General features: G+C 40.8%; 1 protein-coding gene across 12 annotated transcripts in view; it reads left to right on the top strand.

Annotated features, from left to right (window-relative positions):
* The window catches only part of MAGI2 (membrane associated guanylate kinase, WW and PDZ domain containing 2), a 1,309,326-nt gene that overhangs the window by 805,355 nt on the left and 488,593 nt on the right, over positions 1 to 15,378 (top strand). The window lies entirely within an intron of this gene.

A 15,378-nucleotide genomic window follows, 5' to 3' on the forward strand; every position in this document is an offset into this window, starting at 1 on the left:
TCATCTGAGATGGCACCTAAGCATTGAGCCTTGGAGGGGGGGTGCCGGTCCTCACAGTCTTCTTTTTATATATATATATATATATATATACATAGTATAGTCCATCATATGATATGCGCCACTCACGGGACCTCCTGATGCAAGCAGAATGCAGCGTGTTTTCCTGGCTTGTCAATGTTGCATTTATTCATATAAAATTTGTTGTGTCCTGACTAAATTTATAAGAATGAATGAAACGTTGACAAGCCAGGAAGACCTACTTCATACTGCTTGCATTAGAACCCGTGAGTGCCGCATTTCATTTGATGGACTATATGCACTTTACTTAATGGCACCCGGGCACACTTCTAGTTTCACAACAGTGAGTGCCGGCTCTCCATGCACAGATAGATAGATATACTCCAGAAGTTCTCAATGATAGAAAACATGCACTGCAAAGTTGTTTAGAAATGAATATTTTACTTTATGCTAATTACGATGTTTCTGGGATTGCACACAAAAAACGTATGCTTCCTGAAGACAGGGTGTGCAATCCCGAAACTTCGTAATTATAATGAAGAAAATATTAATTTCTAAACAACTCTGCAGTGCAGTGCGTGTTTTCTGTCATTGAGAACCTCCGGAGTATCTCTCTGTATATAGATAGATATAGTCCGAAGGTTTTCAATTATAGAAAACATGCACTGCACTCAGGGCCGTCTTTTCGTATGGGCTCAGTGGGCACTTGCCCAAGGGCCCCAGGAGTATAAGGGCCCTAGGTTGATAGCTGAGGGTCCCCTCAGATTTTTGAAAATCGGCCCTGGGAAACCGGAGATATCTGACTTCAAAGCAGTGGTCCCCATCCAAGCATGTTAATTGCTCTTCCCAGCTAGATCTCTCGGGTTCTGTCTGACTTAGAGTTTTTCTAATGATATACTCCAAAAGCTGGGACTCTCCCTTTTTGGTGGACATTGGCAGCTTGTCACTACTGTGCCCAGAACCAGAGATATCAGCCTTCAAGCAGCTCGTCCTGCTCCAGCTCCACTCACCTTATATGCAATTTTATATTTTCGTTGGTGGATTGCTCTGGCTCCTAAACTCTGATCCCCAAGTCCCTAGTACTTCCTGAAAGTTTTTAGCCAATTGAAATATAAGAAATCTATTTTCAGGAACTACATATTAAACACCCGCTACCACCCTGGAAGTCATGTACCATGGGCCCTTCGTTCAGCCCAATGCCCCCTTCTACAATTAAGTGTTCTCCCTCCTGCCCCATCTGTTCAGTGAAGAAGTAATTAGCAGAAATTACTGCTTCAGGTCCTACATGCAGGGCAGAAGATAGACCACACCCTACCGCCCACGGGACATCAAAGCTGCCACTGATCGCACCCTTACCCCTACCGCTGGAGGATGGGTAGCGGGCCTAGTGCATTGCTGTGCCCAGGGGCCTACACTGCAGTTAAGATGGCCCTGACTGCACTGCAGAGTTGTTTAGAAATTAATATTTTACTTCATGATAATTACGAAGTTTCGGGATTGCACACCCTGTCTTCAGGAAGCATACTTTTTTTGTTTGCTTCCTGAAGACAGGGCGTGAAATCCTAGAAACGTTGTAATAAGCATAAAGTAAAATATTCATTTCTAAACAACTCTGCAGTGCAGTGCATGTAATCTATCACTGAGAACCTCCGGAGTATATTTACAGCTGCACTGACAGAGAGGAGGTTAACTGCTAAGAGGAGAATGCTGGATTTAGATATCTATCTATGCGTGTGTATGTGTGTGTGTGTGTGTGTGTGTGTATATATATATATATATATATATATTACACTCACACACAGAAAAAGAAAAAAGAGTAAATATATATATATGTGTGGGGTGTAGTATGGTATGCCGGCGGTCGGGCTCCCGGCGACCAGCATACCGGTGCCGGGAGCCCGACCGCCGGCATACCGACCGCCGGCATACCGACAGTGTGGCGAGCGCAAATGAGCCCCTTGCGGGCTTGCTGCGCTCGCCACGCTGCGGGCACGGTGGTGCGCTACGCTATTTTATTCTCCCTCCAGGGGGGTCATGGACCCCCACGAGGGAGAATAAATGTCGGTATGCCGGCTGTCGGGATTCCGGCGCCGGTATACTGTGCGCCGGGATCCCAAGAGCCGGCATACTGAAGACCACCCTATGTGTGTGTGTTTATATATATATATATATATATATATATATATATATATATATATACATATATATATAGTCTCTCTCCACTCACCGCTGTAGTAGATAGCTTTCGGTGGCGTTAAGGCCTTAGCCTCCATGCAGTGAGGCCAGCGTTTGTGGCTTGCAGCGGGTGCCGGATGTCAGAGGGGTGGCAGGTGACTGTGCACGCGTCGCCGCGTCTAAGCGTCTCCTTCCCCTGCAAGCAGCGGTCGCCAGACGGTGAAGGGTTTTCAGGAGGCGCTACTCGGCGGGAGGGCAGACATGGAGACGCAGCGGGTCCATGATGGCGCCATTCGTGGCTGCGGGAGACAATCACGGGGGTGAGGGAGCAGCTGTCTAAGGAGCTAGGCAGAGTTCCTCGCGCCCACTCAACTCCCGCGCCTGGGGCACATGACCCCCTAGGCACCCCCCTAGTTATGGCCATGCTCATACTTCTAGCTTCAATATGCCATGAGATGCTTAGTACGAGTTAGCCGCCAGGTTCCGTTCAACTCTGCTAGTGTTGGGCATATTTTTGCTAAAAATGAGTATTAGCCACAACATGATGTGACCAAGATGCATCAGGAGACTGCTGATTATTTAGATATGCAACACTTTTATATTTGTGTGCGATAGTCTGTATACAGAGCACGATGGAACATAGCTTTGTCGCACTTTGTATCTAGATTCAGATATGCAGTTGCACACAAATATACAAGTGTCGCATGTCAAATTAATTAGAACAGTCTTGTGGTGTGTCCTAGACTTGTCGCATTGCGACTAAGGGGGGTATCCAATTAGATATGCTAATTTTTTTGCTGATAAAAACAGGCTGATCTTTGATAATACATGGGATCCAGTTTAAGTATCTGAGACCCATGTGTTAATGCGGAAAAAAGGTTTTTTATCAGGATTTATGGTTCGCATGCCTAAGGCACCCAAAGTATAATCCCCAATATATGTCGGGTATCTGGGCTAATTGAATAGCCCCCAGTGATTGCATTACCTGTGGTAAATTACAGAGACTAACTGGATACTGGCCTAAATAACAGTGAAGGTGTGAATCCGCACTGACCTCATCCAATTAGGATCAATAGACGTGTATAGTATTACAGAACCAACATATAGGGCATCATATAGTATGCAAAATCCCTACTAAATCACAAGGTTGGTGGTGCTCCCTAGAGTCAGATATATGTATAAACCAAAGAAGAAGGACAGAAAAAGAGAATAGCTAGAATCTGATTGGTTGCTATTGGCAACATTTCCACTTCTAAACACCTGCACCTTATTAAATATACCTCTAGGAGTCAATATTTCAGGTGACTTAAAGGCAGGTAAGCAATGTAACAAAGCAATGAGGAAGTCTAGTCAGATGCTTGGCTGCATAGGGAGAGGAAACAGCAGCAGAAAGAAAGAAGTAATAATGCCACTGTATAAGTCATTGGTACGGCCTCATCTGGAATACGGGGGCCAGATGTAATGAAGTCCAAGTTAACTGGAGGTGCGGGTTCCCAGCCAAACTCGGACGTTTTTTAAAGTGGCAATCATGAACAAGGCAAATCCATGCCTTGTACATGATTGCCACTTTAAAAAAGAATCTGCTATCGTCTGGGAACCCGCACCTCCTGCCAACTCGGACTTCATTACATCCGACCCACTGTGGTCAATTGTGGAGACCGTATTTTTGGAGGGATATTAGTACATTAGAAATATATTACAAAGAAGGGCAACCAAAATGGTGCATGGCCTACATCACAAAACTTACCTGGAAAGACTAAAACATCTTAACATGTATAGTTTGGAGCAGAGAAGGGAAAAGGGGGACATGATAGACACTTTCAAATATATCAAGGGTTTTAAGAAGGTATAGGAGGGAAACATTTTTCAAAGGAAGTGCAGTATTAGAACATGAGGACATGCACTGAAACTGGAGGGAGGGAGGTTTAGGGGAAATTTGAAAAAAAAATTACTTTACAGAAAGAGTCAGGGGAATAGACATAAGGATATCCTTACAATGAAATAAGGCTATGTACACATAAGTGCATGATGCAACATTCCCTGCGACAGGAGTTCGACATCGGCAAGTGCATACACACTTGGCGATGTTGGTTGTGGCGAGTGGCAGCGGAGGGAGAAGCGGTGCCATGCTGCATTCAACAGTATTTCCTTCACAAGCAACATTGCACGTCGGACCTACATGCAGGTCCAAAATGCGATGCAGCATACAACCAATGGGAGCACGCATCATACACTATATCTAGTGTACACACAATACAATATCGTTAGGAACCGCACGATAGCAGTCGGATCCTATGCAATATTGCATACTGTATACTCAGCCTTATCTGCCATCAAATGCTATGTTTCTTTAAGTATATGTGTATTTCTGCATTAGCCCAGTGTTACCCTGCATCATGTTATCTGCCATTTAATAAACCAGTTAAGCATTCTGCCATCTGGCTTGACCTCCATTGCACACCGCTGACATCTATCAATAGTATAGGTTCTGGCGGTAATCCATCCCTCTTTCTAAAGGAAGATATTATAGAATTAATATGGCCATATATTGATAAGACTAGAATTAGAAGTGATTCTCTCATAGCATTCTACATGAATCGCCATAAATCATACATTTTACAGCCCCCATACTCCTTGCCTTACTATATAGTACACACATATTAATTTTACCTGAAGTTAAAACAGTAATAAAAAGCAATCTCTGTGCTGCCCAATGCATCTACTTTTTATAAGTTGTAAATTAAGTTTCTGCAGTGATTGAGAATAATTGTATTCAGTACAAGTGGCTCAGTAAAAGTAATTTGTGCTTTCTATTAACCTATTTTGCACTCCAGTAAGAATAACAGGCACCTTTTTATGACCATCCTTTTAATTGTATTTTTTTTTTGTTTAAACAAATTCCAGTGTAGTCAAACTGAATCTGAAAGGACTGTATGAATATACAGTATTTAAATGAAAATATGTCTAACAGGACATAAATTAATATAACAGCAGTTGTTTTAAGTCTGTGCAATTATATGGAGTGGTAACACACACATACCTCCCAGTGGGCCTGATTCAGAGGTGCATGCAGTACCAGTGTTTTGCCAGATGTTCCCAAATGTGGTCTTCAAGGCATCCCAACAGTCCAGGTTTTAGGTATATCCATGACTCGGCACAGATGGTTAAATCAAATTGACTAAGGTGCTAATTAAGTCACCTGTGGTCAAGCATGGATACATTTAAAACCAGAACCGTTGGGGTACCTTGAGGACCGCGTTTGGGAACCTCTGGTTTATGCAGTTGAGCAAGTGATTTGCTTTTGCGCATGTGTATGTGTATGCATTTGCGTACAACATTGCTTGAGACGGTGTCTGCGATCCATGAGTGTTTCGGAGTGGAAACTGGGAGGTGACCTGATGTGATTGCAAAAAGAGGTGGTGGCATGGGCATGTTATGGGAGTGTCATGGGCATGTTTCGGCATGCAGCTGCTTGCTCTTTCACAGCACTACAGACCACTGGCCATATTTTAAAAAAGTCACGGGAGAGGTTTTGGAACAAGCAGGGGCTACTCGAGGAGTTGATGTTGCGATCAATGATGCAGCAATTGGAGCCACCAGCACAGTTGAGCTTTGTTCAGATAAATCAAAAGCCGTGCATGATTTGCATCCACCTCTCAAACAGGCCCAATATGTGGGATCTTCCTAAACTCCACTCAGGACCTGCCCAAAATGCTCACTTTTTGAGGAAATGCCAACCTATTCAAAGGAAACGCAGCTCATTTCAGTGCCAATCAGGACTGTACATCCAAAATTGGACATAATATTACTTACTTGTAGTAAAGTGTTGACAGAAATAATGGGGGTCACAAAAAGCATTGGACAATGACACCATCTTTCAAGCACCCAGATGGACAATGCTGTATTAAAGTGTAAATAAAAAATTGTGAGGGCATGGCCAAGCTGGTGGACAGTCAAGATGGGCTTCAGGGGAGCTCCTGCACAGCATTACTTATATTCCCTATTTACCACCTCTGTGGAATACCCTGTGTACCCTCCAGTAGCCCTCCTCTCTGGAAGTCTCACCTGACTGAGAGATATGATCCATTGAGCCAGGGGACACCTCCTGTGTCCCTGCAGGTTGCAGCCTATTTCTCCACCAGACACCGGTGTTTGTACTTACAGTTGGATCCGGCTGTCTATTACGCTGCATCGGTTTCCCTTTTGTGCAGTAAGGTACACTACCTTTCTTTAGCGTGAATTCTGTAGTCCACCTACAGCTGATCTCTTCAGGAGACCAGAGACTCTCAGATTACCCGACCGTGCTTGCACTTCACTCTGCTGGAGCGCTTCCTCAGTTACTGTGCCCTGCTACTGCATCTCTTGTACTGTGGATAGCTCCTGCACACTGCTCAGGCTGGTATGTTTACACACAGGGCTTCCAGTGGAGCTGATGCGGGTTCCATTACAGATTAATTGCATTTTGCATCTGGACTGTTCCTTGACTGCTCTGGCTTCATGGAGTGTTTCTGGAGTCCTCTTTACTAGTAGGGGACTAATACTATACTTCTACTAAGACCACACACACAACTGACACAGCTTGTGAGTAATTCCTTTCCTACCCCTTTGCAGTACCAGCTCAAAGGAACAAAGTGGCTGGTCTCACCTCCTATATTTATGTGTATACTTCTGTAACTTTAGTTTCATGTCAGGGACCTCCTTACTAGCTTGCTGCACCTTGAAGAGTTCCTGGATATTCAGTTTTGCTCATTTATCATTTTACTCTAATTGTGCTATATACCATTTGTGACTTATTAGTGCCACCTTGTGTCCACTGCTGGTTTTACACCTGCCACTTATGGGTCTGTTTCTGCTTTCAACACTGTCCTTTCTTTTTATTAATCAAAGACCTTTGATATGGGGCTCTTATTCAGTGGATTTCTCCTCCTTTGAAAATGTTGCTACTTGCTGTGTGATGGCCATCTAGCTATTGGCCTATGGGGTCTGTGCTCAATGGTAGCCCTTCTATGTGACATCTATGTTCTATCATCCAAGCTGCTTGGCCATTAATTGCTGCTCTCTATTATAATCACTAACTATGGTCAAGGACAAGAAATCTGCACGTAAAAATGATATAAAATAACTTTTGTCCCGTGGACTCAACCTCTCAATCGGATATGATGCCTTCTTTTCAATCCCATCTAGGCAAGGACCAGACCTCAATGCCTCGGATTCCTCCCTGCCCCATCTGGACTTCTGAGTTTACCTTTCATGGAAGACCCCGTATTGTGTATTGTATTCTACATCTGAACTAAACAATGAGATCCAGGAAATCTTGGCCTATATTAGGACTATCCGGCTAAACAGGACTTGCAAAATACCATTCGACAGGAAATGGCGTCTGTCAATAGAGATCTCTCCCTGCTTTCTGATTGTCTTACATCCTTAGAAGAAACTCAGGAATCTTCTGACGTCCTGAGAATGTCATATCCATCCTGTCTGCTGAATTAAAACCATGTGGACTAGGATGGATGACCTTGACAACAGGGGTAGGCAAAATAATATCCGTATTAGAGGCCTTCCTGAGGAGATTTAACATTTGCTTGCTTAGTTGATGCCCTGATGAAGATCTTTTGTAATGAGAATCTAGGTAATGACCATACAGTCTTTGACAGTGCTCATTGGGCCCTTAGACCTCTGGGTCCTGCCTCTGACAGACCAAGATATATAATTTGTCATCTGCCCTAAATTTCTCATATGCAGGATATAATGCGCAAAGTCAGACAACTGGATGGTGTAGACCCCATGGGACACTATTCACATCTACAAAGATCTGTCATGGCATACTCTGCAGCAGTGCAGGCTCTGAAACTCTTAACGGATGAACTTCGCAAATATCAGCTAAAATACTGATGGGGTTTTCTTTTCATCCGGTGACAGTGAGCCTAGTTCAGACCTGATCGTAGATGTGTGAGAAAACGCACATCTTTGATCAATTTCTTTGACATGCAGGGGGACGCCCAGCACAAGGCAAATCTGTCCCGCATGCTGGATCCTGCTTTCCCCATGCACACATGCACAAGCATCGCACCGCGGTGATGCTTTTGCATGTTTTGAGTTGCCCTCTGCCTGTGCAGCCTAGCTCCAGAGGCAGACAGCTACCCGCCATGTTAAGGGTCGCAGTGGAGGCTTGTGTGCACCACGCCCGAACAATAGAGTGGTGATGCCGACAAAATGCCCAATTCCCATCCCCTCCAGGTCTTAAACTGCGTTCTGAAGTGAGTGCAGTTTAGGACCTTGTACGTGTGCATACCAGTGTATACGCATTCGCAGATGTGCAGAAATAGCTTCATAGAGATTTTAACACATGTGTGACAGGGTCTGAATCGGCCCCATTGTCTGGTAACCTGCACTCTCTTCATGCCCCATCTGATCTCACTTCCTTCTGCATTACCCTAGGCTTGCATACAATCAAGACATCTGATTGGAAAGATCCTCTACCCCAGCTGGATCTACCTCTGCTTATGGAGAAACTGGGGTCATAGCGAAGATATAGGTCCAAGAGAAGCCTAAGCAGTCTATGTGATCAGTCTTATTCTGAAGATACCTGAGAGCCGACGGACTGATTGCCCTTGCTTGCTCTCTACGCATATTTTTCCTGGACTTCATACTTGGAAATGAACATGAGGACTTCGCCTCTTTCTGTTTTTATTCTACCGTATACCTATGTTGATCATATACAGTATGTATTTTGGTACAATATATGTCTCGACTTTGACGCTTCTCAGGATTAACATGTATATCCACAGTTTTCATCAATAGAATAAAGGACAGAAAATGTAGACTCTCGACCATCTCCTTATATCAGTAGAGGACCTGATATAAAGACTGGGGTTAGGAAAGTAACAGAACAGAGAGACCAGTAATGCAGAAATCCTTCACATAAAAGGATAATTTAATTTAATAAAAGGCACTCGCAAATAAACAATACAAACAAGCATGTATGGCAATTGTGCCTGCAAAGCATCTCCTGTGACAAACGTCTACCACAAATGGCAGCAACAGCAGAGTTCTAGACCCTCACCTTACCCTGGGAGATAGCAGATGGTATTGGACACAGTCACAGCATGTAGGAGTCCCAAGCCCTTCATTAAATACCCATAATAATGACACCACCAATGAAAAACAATAATTGAACAGCTGTAATACATCTAATTCAATTGCGGTCCACCTTACAATCGTAGCCGCGGTGGCTTCTGGTATGCGTTCCACAAAGAAGACTGGATCCAGTAAGGCATCCACTTCCTGTTTCTGGTTTCATATCAACTGACAAAAGTCAACAGATATCTGTGACATACAAACTTCCGGATGCGTTCAAACACGCATCAATAGGCGGATCCAGAAATTCCATATATTGAATATATTTCTTATGCGTTCCACACAATCTTTAGTCTGGAGGTCTCATATTTAAGCACATATACTCAAATATTATTGGCCGCAAAACAGATTGATCCATATATATATATGGATACGTTGGTAATTTAGATAGTGGCTACATGTAAAAATAAACAAAAAATCAGAAGCAGAGTTAAAATTAATTAAAATACAGATCATTGTGAAATTTAATTAAGAAACCATTTCAGCTCAAACTCGCCATTAAGGCTATTGGGGACCTATCTTATAAATCCACCTCATCTCAGTTTTTGCTAACTTTGTCTCTCTAGTCTTATTTTTCCATGTGCCAGATACTTGTTCTAAAACCAAAAAAAAATTATATCATATTCTCTGGATCCATGACATTGTTTAAAATGGTGAAAAAGAGTGTGTGTCTCTAACCTTTTCCGAATATTGTAAATATGTTCGGAAAGGCAGACTTTCAAAGCTCTTGACGTCTTTGCGACATATAACAATCTACACTCTATCAAATAAATTACATTCTATGATGTACATGTAATGAAATGGTTAATTTTATAAGTTGCTCCATTGACATTTATCTCTTTATATTTAGTTCATCCAGTTTTTACAGTTCTACAAACCAAACAAGAAACGCATCTATGGAAACCTCTCGTGTTTACTACTACTTTTTTCATTGTCATCTAATACACCTCAAACTAATGTATCCTTGATGGACTTGGACTTTCTATAAATAAAAGTAGGTTTCCTAGGACTATTATTTTTCAATACTACATCCTGTTCAAGTAACTTCCAATTTAATTTTCATAATCCCTTCTATCTCTCTATGGAGGGAATTATATCTTGAAACAAATGCCCAATCCAGATTTTTTTCGGAGGGTTTCTTTTCTTTCGCTTTTAGAAGTTCTAGCCTACTTGTAGATTCAACTTTACCCTTCACAGTCTGTAAATTATCTTTTTGTTATAACCTTTTTGTTCAAAACATTGAAACAGGTTTTTAACCTGTTTTTCATATACATGATTCTCTGAACAATTGCATTTGGCTTTTACAAATCTGCTAAAGGGGATACCCTCCAGCCAGTTTGCATGTTGTTGACTATCCATGTCAATTAAAAAGTTAGAATCGGTAGGCTTTTTGTAAATTTTAGTTTTTACAGAATCATCTTTTATGTATATATTTAAATCAAGAAAATTAAATTCCTCCTGGCTAATTTGAAAAACCACTTAATGTTTTGATCATTGGTATTCAATTCACTCCAGAAAGTTTTTAGACTTTCCTGATCACCCCTCCATATAAGAGGATATCATCAATAAAACTGTGCCAGGACACCAGGCCTACCTTCTCCAATCCACCATGCCACATCACACTCTCCTCCCAGTGTGACATGAATAGATTGGCATAACTGGGGGAAAACCTGGTGTCCATGGCCGTTCCAACCTGTTGGAGAAAGTATTCGCCATTAAAATAAAAATAACAATTTTCCAAAACGAATGCAGTACTTTGTAGGATAAAGTTTTTCAATGCTTTTTCTGTATTTTTTTTTCTACAAAATATAAAACTGTTTCTAGTGTTTGGGTAAATTAAATGATTGTGTACAAAGTATACACATCTGTGGTACAGATGTAGCAATGATTACCCCACTGTATTGTCCGTAACTTTTCTTAAAACATAATGTGTGTCCTTCAAGAATGATTTACTTTGAACAATCAAATGTTGTAGAAAATAATCAACCATTGCTGAAAGGTTTGAAGTTATCCTTATACAATCATATATAATAGTTTATCCCGGAGGGTGTATCGAATCCTTGTGCACCTTTTGGAAGTACATATGTTGTGGGTATGTTTAGATGCTTGATGTTTATAAAATCAAGCTCCTCTTTTGATATTAAACCATTTTACAGAGCCTTTGTCAATTCTAATAATGCCTTGGAGACTTTCTGAGTTGGATCACTTTTTAAATGCTTATTGGCATTCCCTTCATTTAGTTGTTTTTCTTTTCCTTTATATCATTCTCCCTATCCATGAGGACCACCTTATCCATGAGGATTAACCTTATCCGCTGGTTAATTATAAGATTTGAGTCTTCTGGCAACGACTTAAGGGCAAGTGATTCCCTCTTAGATATGTTAAACTTCCTTCTTTATTTTTGTTGTTTTGGATACACTGTTCTGTTTCATGAATTACCATCTTACTAAAACAAACGATGCAACTTCCTTTCATATTTGCTGGGTAAATACTAAATTTATTTCTAAAACAGATTTCAAGACAGGTTCAATTATCTCGTCCTTATTTTGTTCTGCATTCTTATTTAAAAATATTTTTTAACAGAAAGTTTTCTTACAAACTTATTAATGTCAACAAATAAATCGAAAGGATTAGGGGGCAAACTTTAAGCTTTTTTGTAATACTTTTTCCTCTGTTATAGTTAAACATTTTACTTAAATTAAAGATATTTACCTTATTTTCCTTTGTGATTTTCAACTTTTACAAAGGTTTTGTTTTCATTTCTCCTTCATTTTATTAATTGCCTCCTCTTTTACCTCTCCGGCACTTATGTATCATCTCATTGTTCTTGGGTTTTCTGGTTTCATCCTAAAAAAACTGGTCATTCTGCTCGCTGTGGAATGGTTCATATCTATTCCTAGCTTCCACATTGTATCCAAAGTTTTGATGAGAATATCTTTGTGGATAGACTGAATTACCAGGCCTCCCTCTCCACTGATTTTCTCCCCAATACTGTCTATTGTCACGCCTGTCGGTATTAAATTTAGGTGTGTGTGCTCTAATTAGTTAATTTCTATTCCTCCAATTGGTAGGTTTATGATTAGTGGCTTTATTTCTATTTCTCCAATCATTAACTCTCCATTGTTCTTTCTTATCTCCTGTATTAACAGGTGTATCAAGATTTTCAACTATCTTAGATGATATTTTTACTTCATATGATTTTAAAGCATTCTTATCCCTTAAATATTTTTTCATTTTTTAGTTTTCAATGCCTTTGTATTTTTTTCAGTTTTGTATATTAGCTGTTTTCAGCGGTCTTCACATCCTCCAAATCCTTAAAGGGAGAGCTCAAAGTCTCCAACGATTTTTTCATTTTTCAGTCTCGCTAAATCTGCTTTCCTTTCTTTTAATATTAGCTCCATCAGCAAAAAGGAACAATGCTGTAGAATCCTGTCCCAATCTTTCTTAAACTCCTCATTAGAACTGTTGAAGGATGAGGGCTTGTGGATTGTTAATCCTTTTGGGATCACGTGAACTACCAAATACCTCTCAAGGGTAGCAATCTCCCACTGAGTACTGGTTTCTTTTATAATGGTTGTTTCCAACATTTTTAATATGCTACTCAAATCCTCATCTTCAACATTCTGTATATTATCACCAAGAAAGTTCCTTTCAAAAGATCTTATCTAACATCTTGATAAGCAAACATGCTTGCAGCACTTACAATATTTAAAGTGACAGAGATACAAAGGCACTTTCCAGTTTTCAATTCTTTTCTCTATGATAAGTGATACATGGTTGGATGTTCACCTATTTGACTATTTGATCTATTGACTATGTGTTACTGTTTTACTGTTAATGCATTTTGCATTTGAGTTTTTTTGCTATCCCTTGATGATGAGTACTGCTGATAAGCTTGTTTATTCTTCCATTAATGCCAAAGTTTTGAATATCTCTGTAAAAAGGTCTAAATTGGTTCACTCATTATGGGCTGATAGGGTCAATTTGGCCATGGTCCAGGAAACTCACTGTAAAAATTGTCCGCAGGCCCATTATCTTACCCTTTTGCCCTTTTTCTGCAATTTTCTAGAAGGGAAGTTTAAGGGAGTGGCAATATTGTTCTTAAAGAGACTGCATCTTACCAACATCTCTGTACATAAACTAATTCTGGATAGACTCCTTTTGGTTACTTGCCAGATATTTAGCCAAGCCTTTACTTTTATTAAATGATATGCCTCTACCCAGGCACAACATACTTTTTTTTTTAAATACCACCTTGATCACCTTGTGAAGGGCATTACTGTTTTGGGGTGTCACCTCAATTGGGAGTTAGACCCCATGATGGATCCTTCCAACAACTCGCCTAGATTTTTTAGTGCTAAATATCGGCAAGTTCGTTGGATTGTTCACTATCACCAGCTGGCCAATTCTTGGAGGGCCTTACACCTTACTGGTCGTGTCTACTCCTTCTTCACCCTCATAAAGTGTATTCCCGACTTGACTACTCGTTTCTGAGCTATGGACATCTCCAGCTCCTCATTAATGCATCAATTGAATCAATCACCTGGTCAGATCATGATCCTGTCTTAATGGTTGTATTCTTACCACAACTAACTCATGGGAAGTAGACATGGTGTCTCAACTAATCCCTTTTGCAAGGCAAAAAATATGAGACTGCACTTCTCACTTTGATCACACTTTTATCAAAAATAATAATAAAAACACAATAAACAATACAATAAAATTCCATTACACATATTACATATTATTTTTAATCTCAAATACTAAACTTCATCTGGTTTTTACCAAATGAGTTTATCAGGCTTAACAGCATACACAACAATCTTATTCATTTAGTGTCTCTAGCTGAGAATTATATTATATCTCAGTCCCAGTGGGGTTTCCACTCATAATCATCCCACCTTTCTATCCACTTTTGTTGGTTTATTCCAAATATGCAGTGGTGGTTTATAAGCACAATAAATCTCACATGCAGCTTTTTCCAGATTTGTTACACTTTTTGGAGCAGTTAGTATTTTATTATCATGTGGCATGCATTATCACTTTAAAACTGATTAGTAACAATTATTAAGGGTACATCATGCAGTGCACCCAAAGTGGTACCTCTTCCTGCTGCTGTTGTGGCAAGCAGCCCTCCCTGGGATCTCACGCTGGTACGCAGAATCCTGATTTGTTCCCCGTAGCACTGGGCTATAGTAACATGTAAAAAATGCCGGCTGGCTCATCAATCTCGGGATCAAGCAGATGAATGCTGCCGTGCTTTGGAAAGGATGTCCTGTCCTGTGACGAATGCATTTCCTCGCCTCCAGACTGTTTTCAGTGGCTTCCTCAGTGTCAGAAAATGATTTTCTAGTGCTAAATATCGCTAATTCGTTGGATTGTTCACGATCACCAGCTGGCCGATTCTTGGAGGGCCTTACACCTTACTGGTCGTGACTACGCCTTCTTCCACCCTGATAAAGTGTATTCCTGACTTGACTATTTGTTTCTGAGCTATGGACATTTCCAGCTCCTCATTGATGCATCAATTGAATCAATCACCTGGTCAGATCATGATCCTGTCTTAATGGTTGTACTCTTACCACAACTATCTCCTGGGAAGTAGACATAATGAGGGTAATTCCAAGTTGATCGCAGCAGGAAATTTTTTAGCAGTTGGGAAAAACCATGTGCACTGCAGGGAGGGCAGATATAACATTTGCAGAGAGAGTTAGATTTGGGTGGGTTATTTTGTTTCTGTGCAGGGTAAATACTGGCTGCTTTATTTTTACTCTGCAATTTAGATTGCAGATTGAACACACCACACCCAAATCTATCTCTCTCTGCACATGTTATATCTGCCTCCCCTGCAGTGCACATGGTTTTGCCCAATTGCTAACAAAGTTGCTGCTGCAATCAACTCAGAATTACCCCCAATGTCTCAACTAATCCCTTTTGCAAGACACTAATTGATAGTTAGAAGTTGATGCATCTCTTTTCAAATTATTTTGCTTATATTGAAATCCCTGAAAGTCCAAGCTTACACTTTGGGAAGTCCCATAAGTGTGT

This window comes from Pseudophryne corroboree, chromosome 6 (assembly GCF_028390025.1).
Source record: "Pseudophryne corroboree isolate aPseCor3 chromosome 6, aPseCor3.hap2, whole genome shotgun sequence".
Lineage (NCBI taxonomy): Eukaryota > Metazoa > Chordata > Amphibia > Anura > Myobatrachidae > Pseudophryne > Pseudophryne corroboree.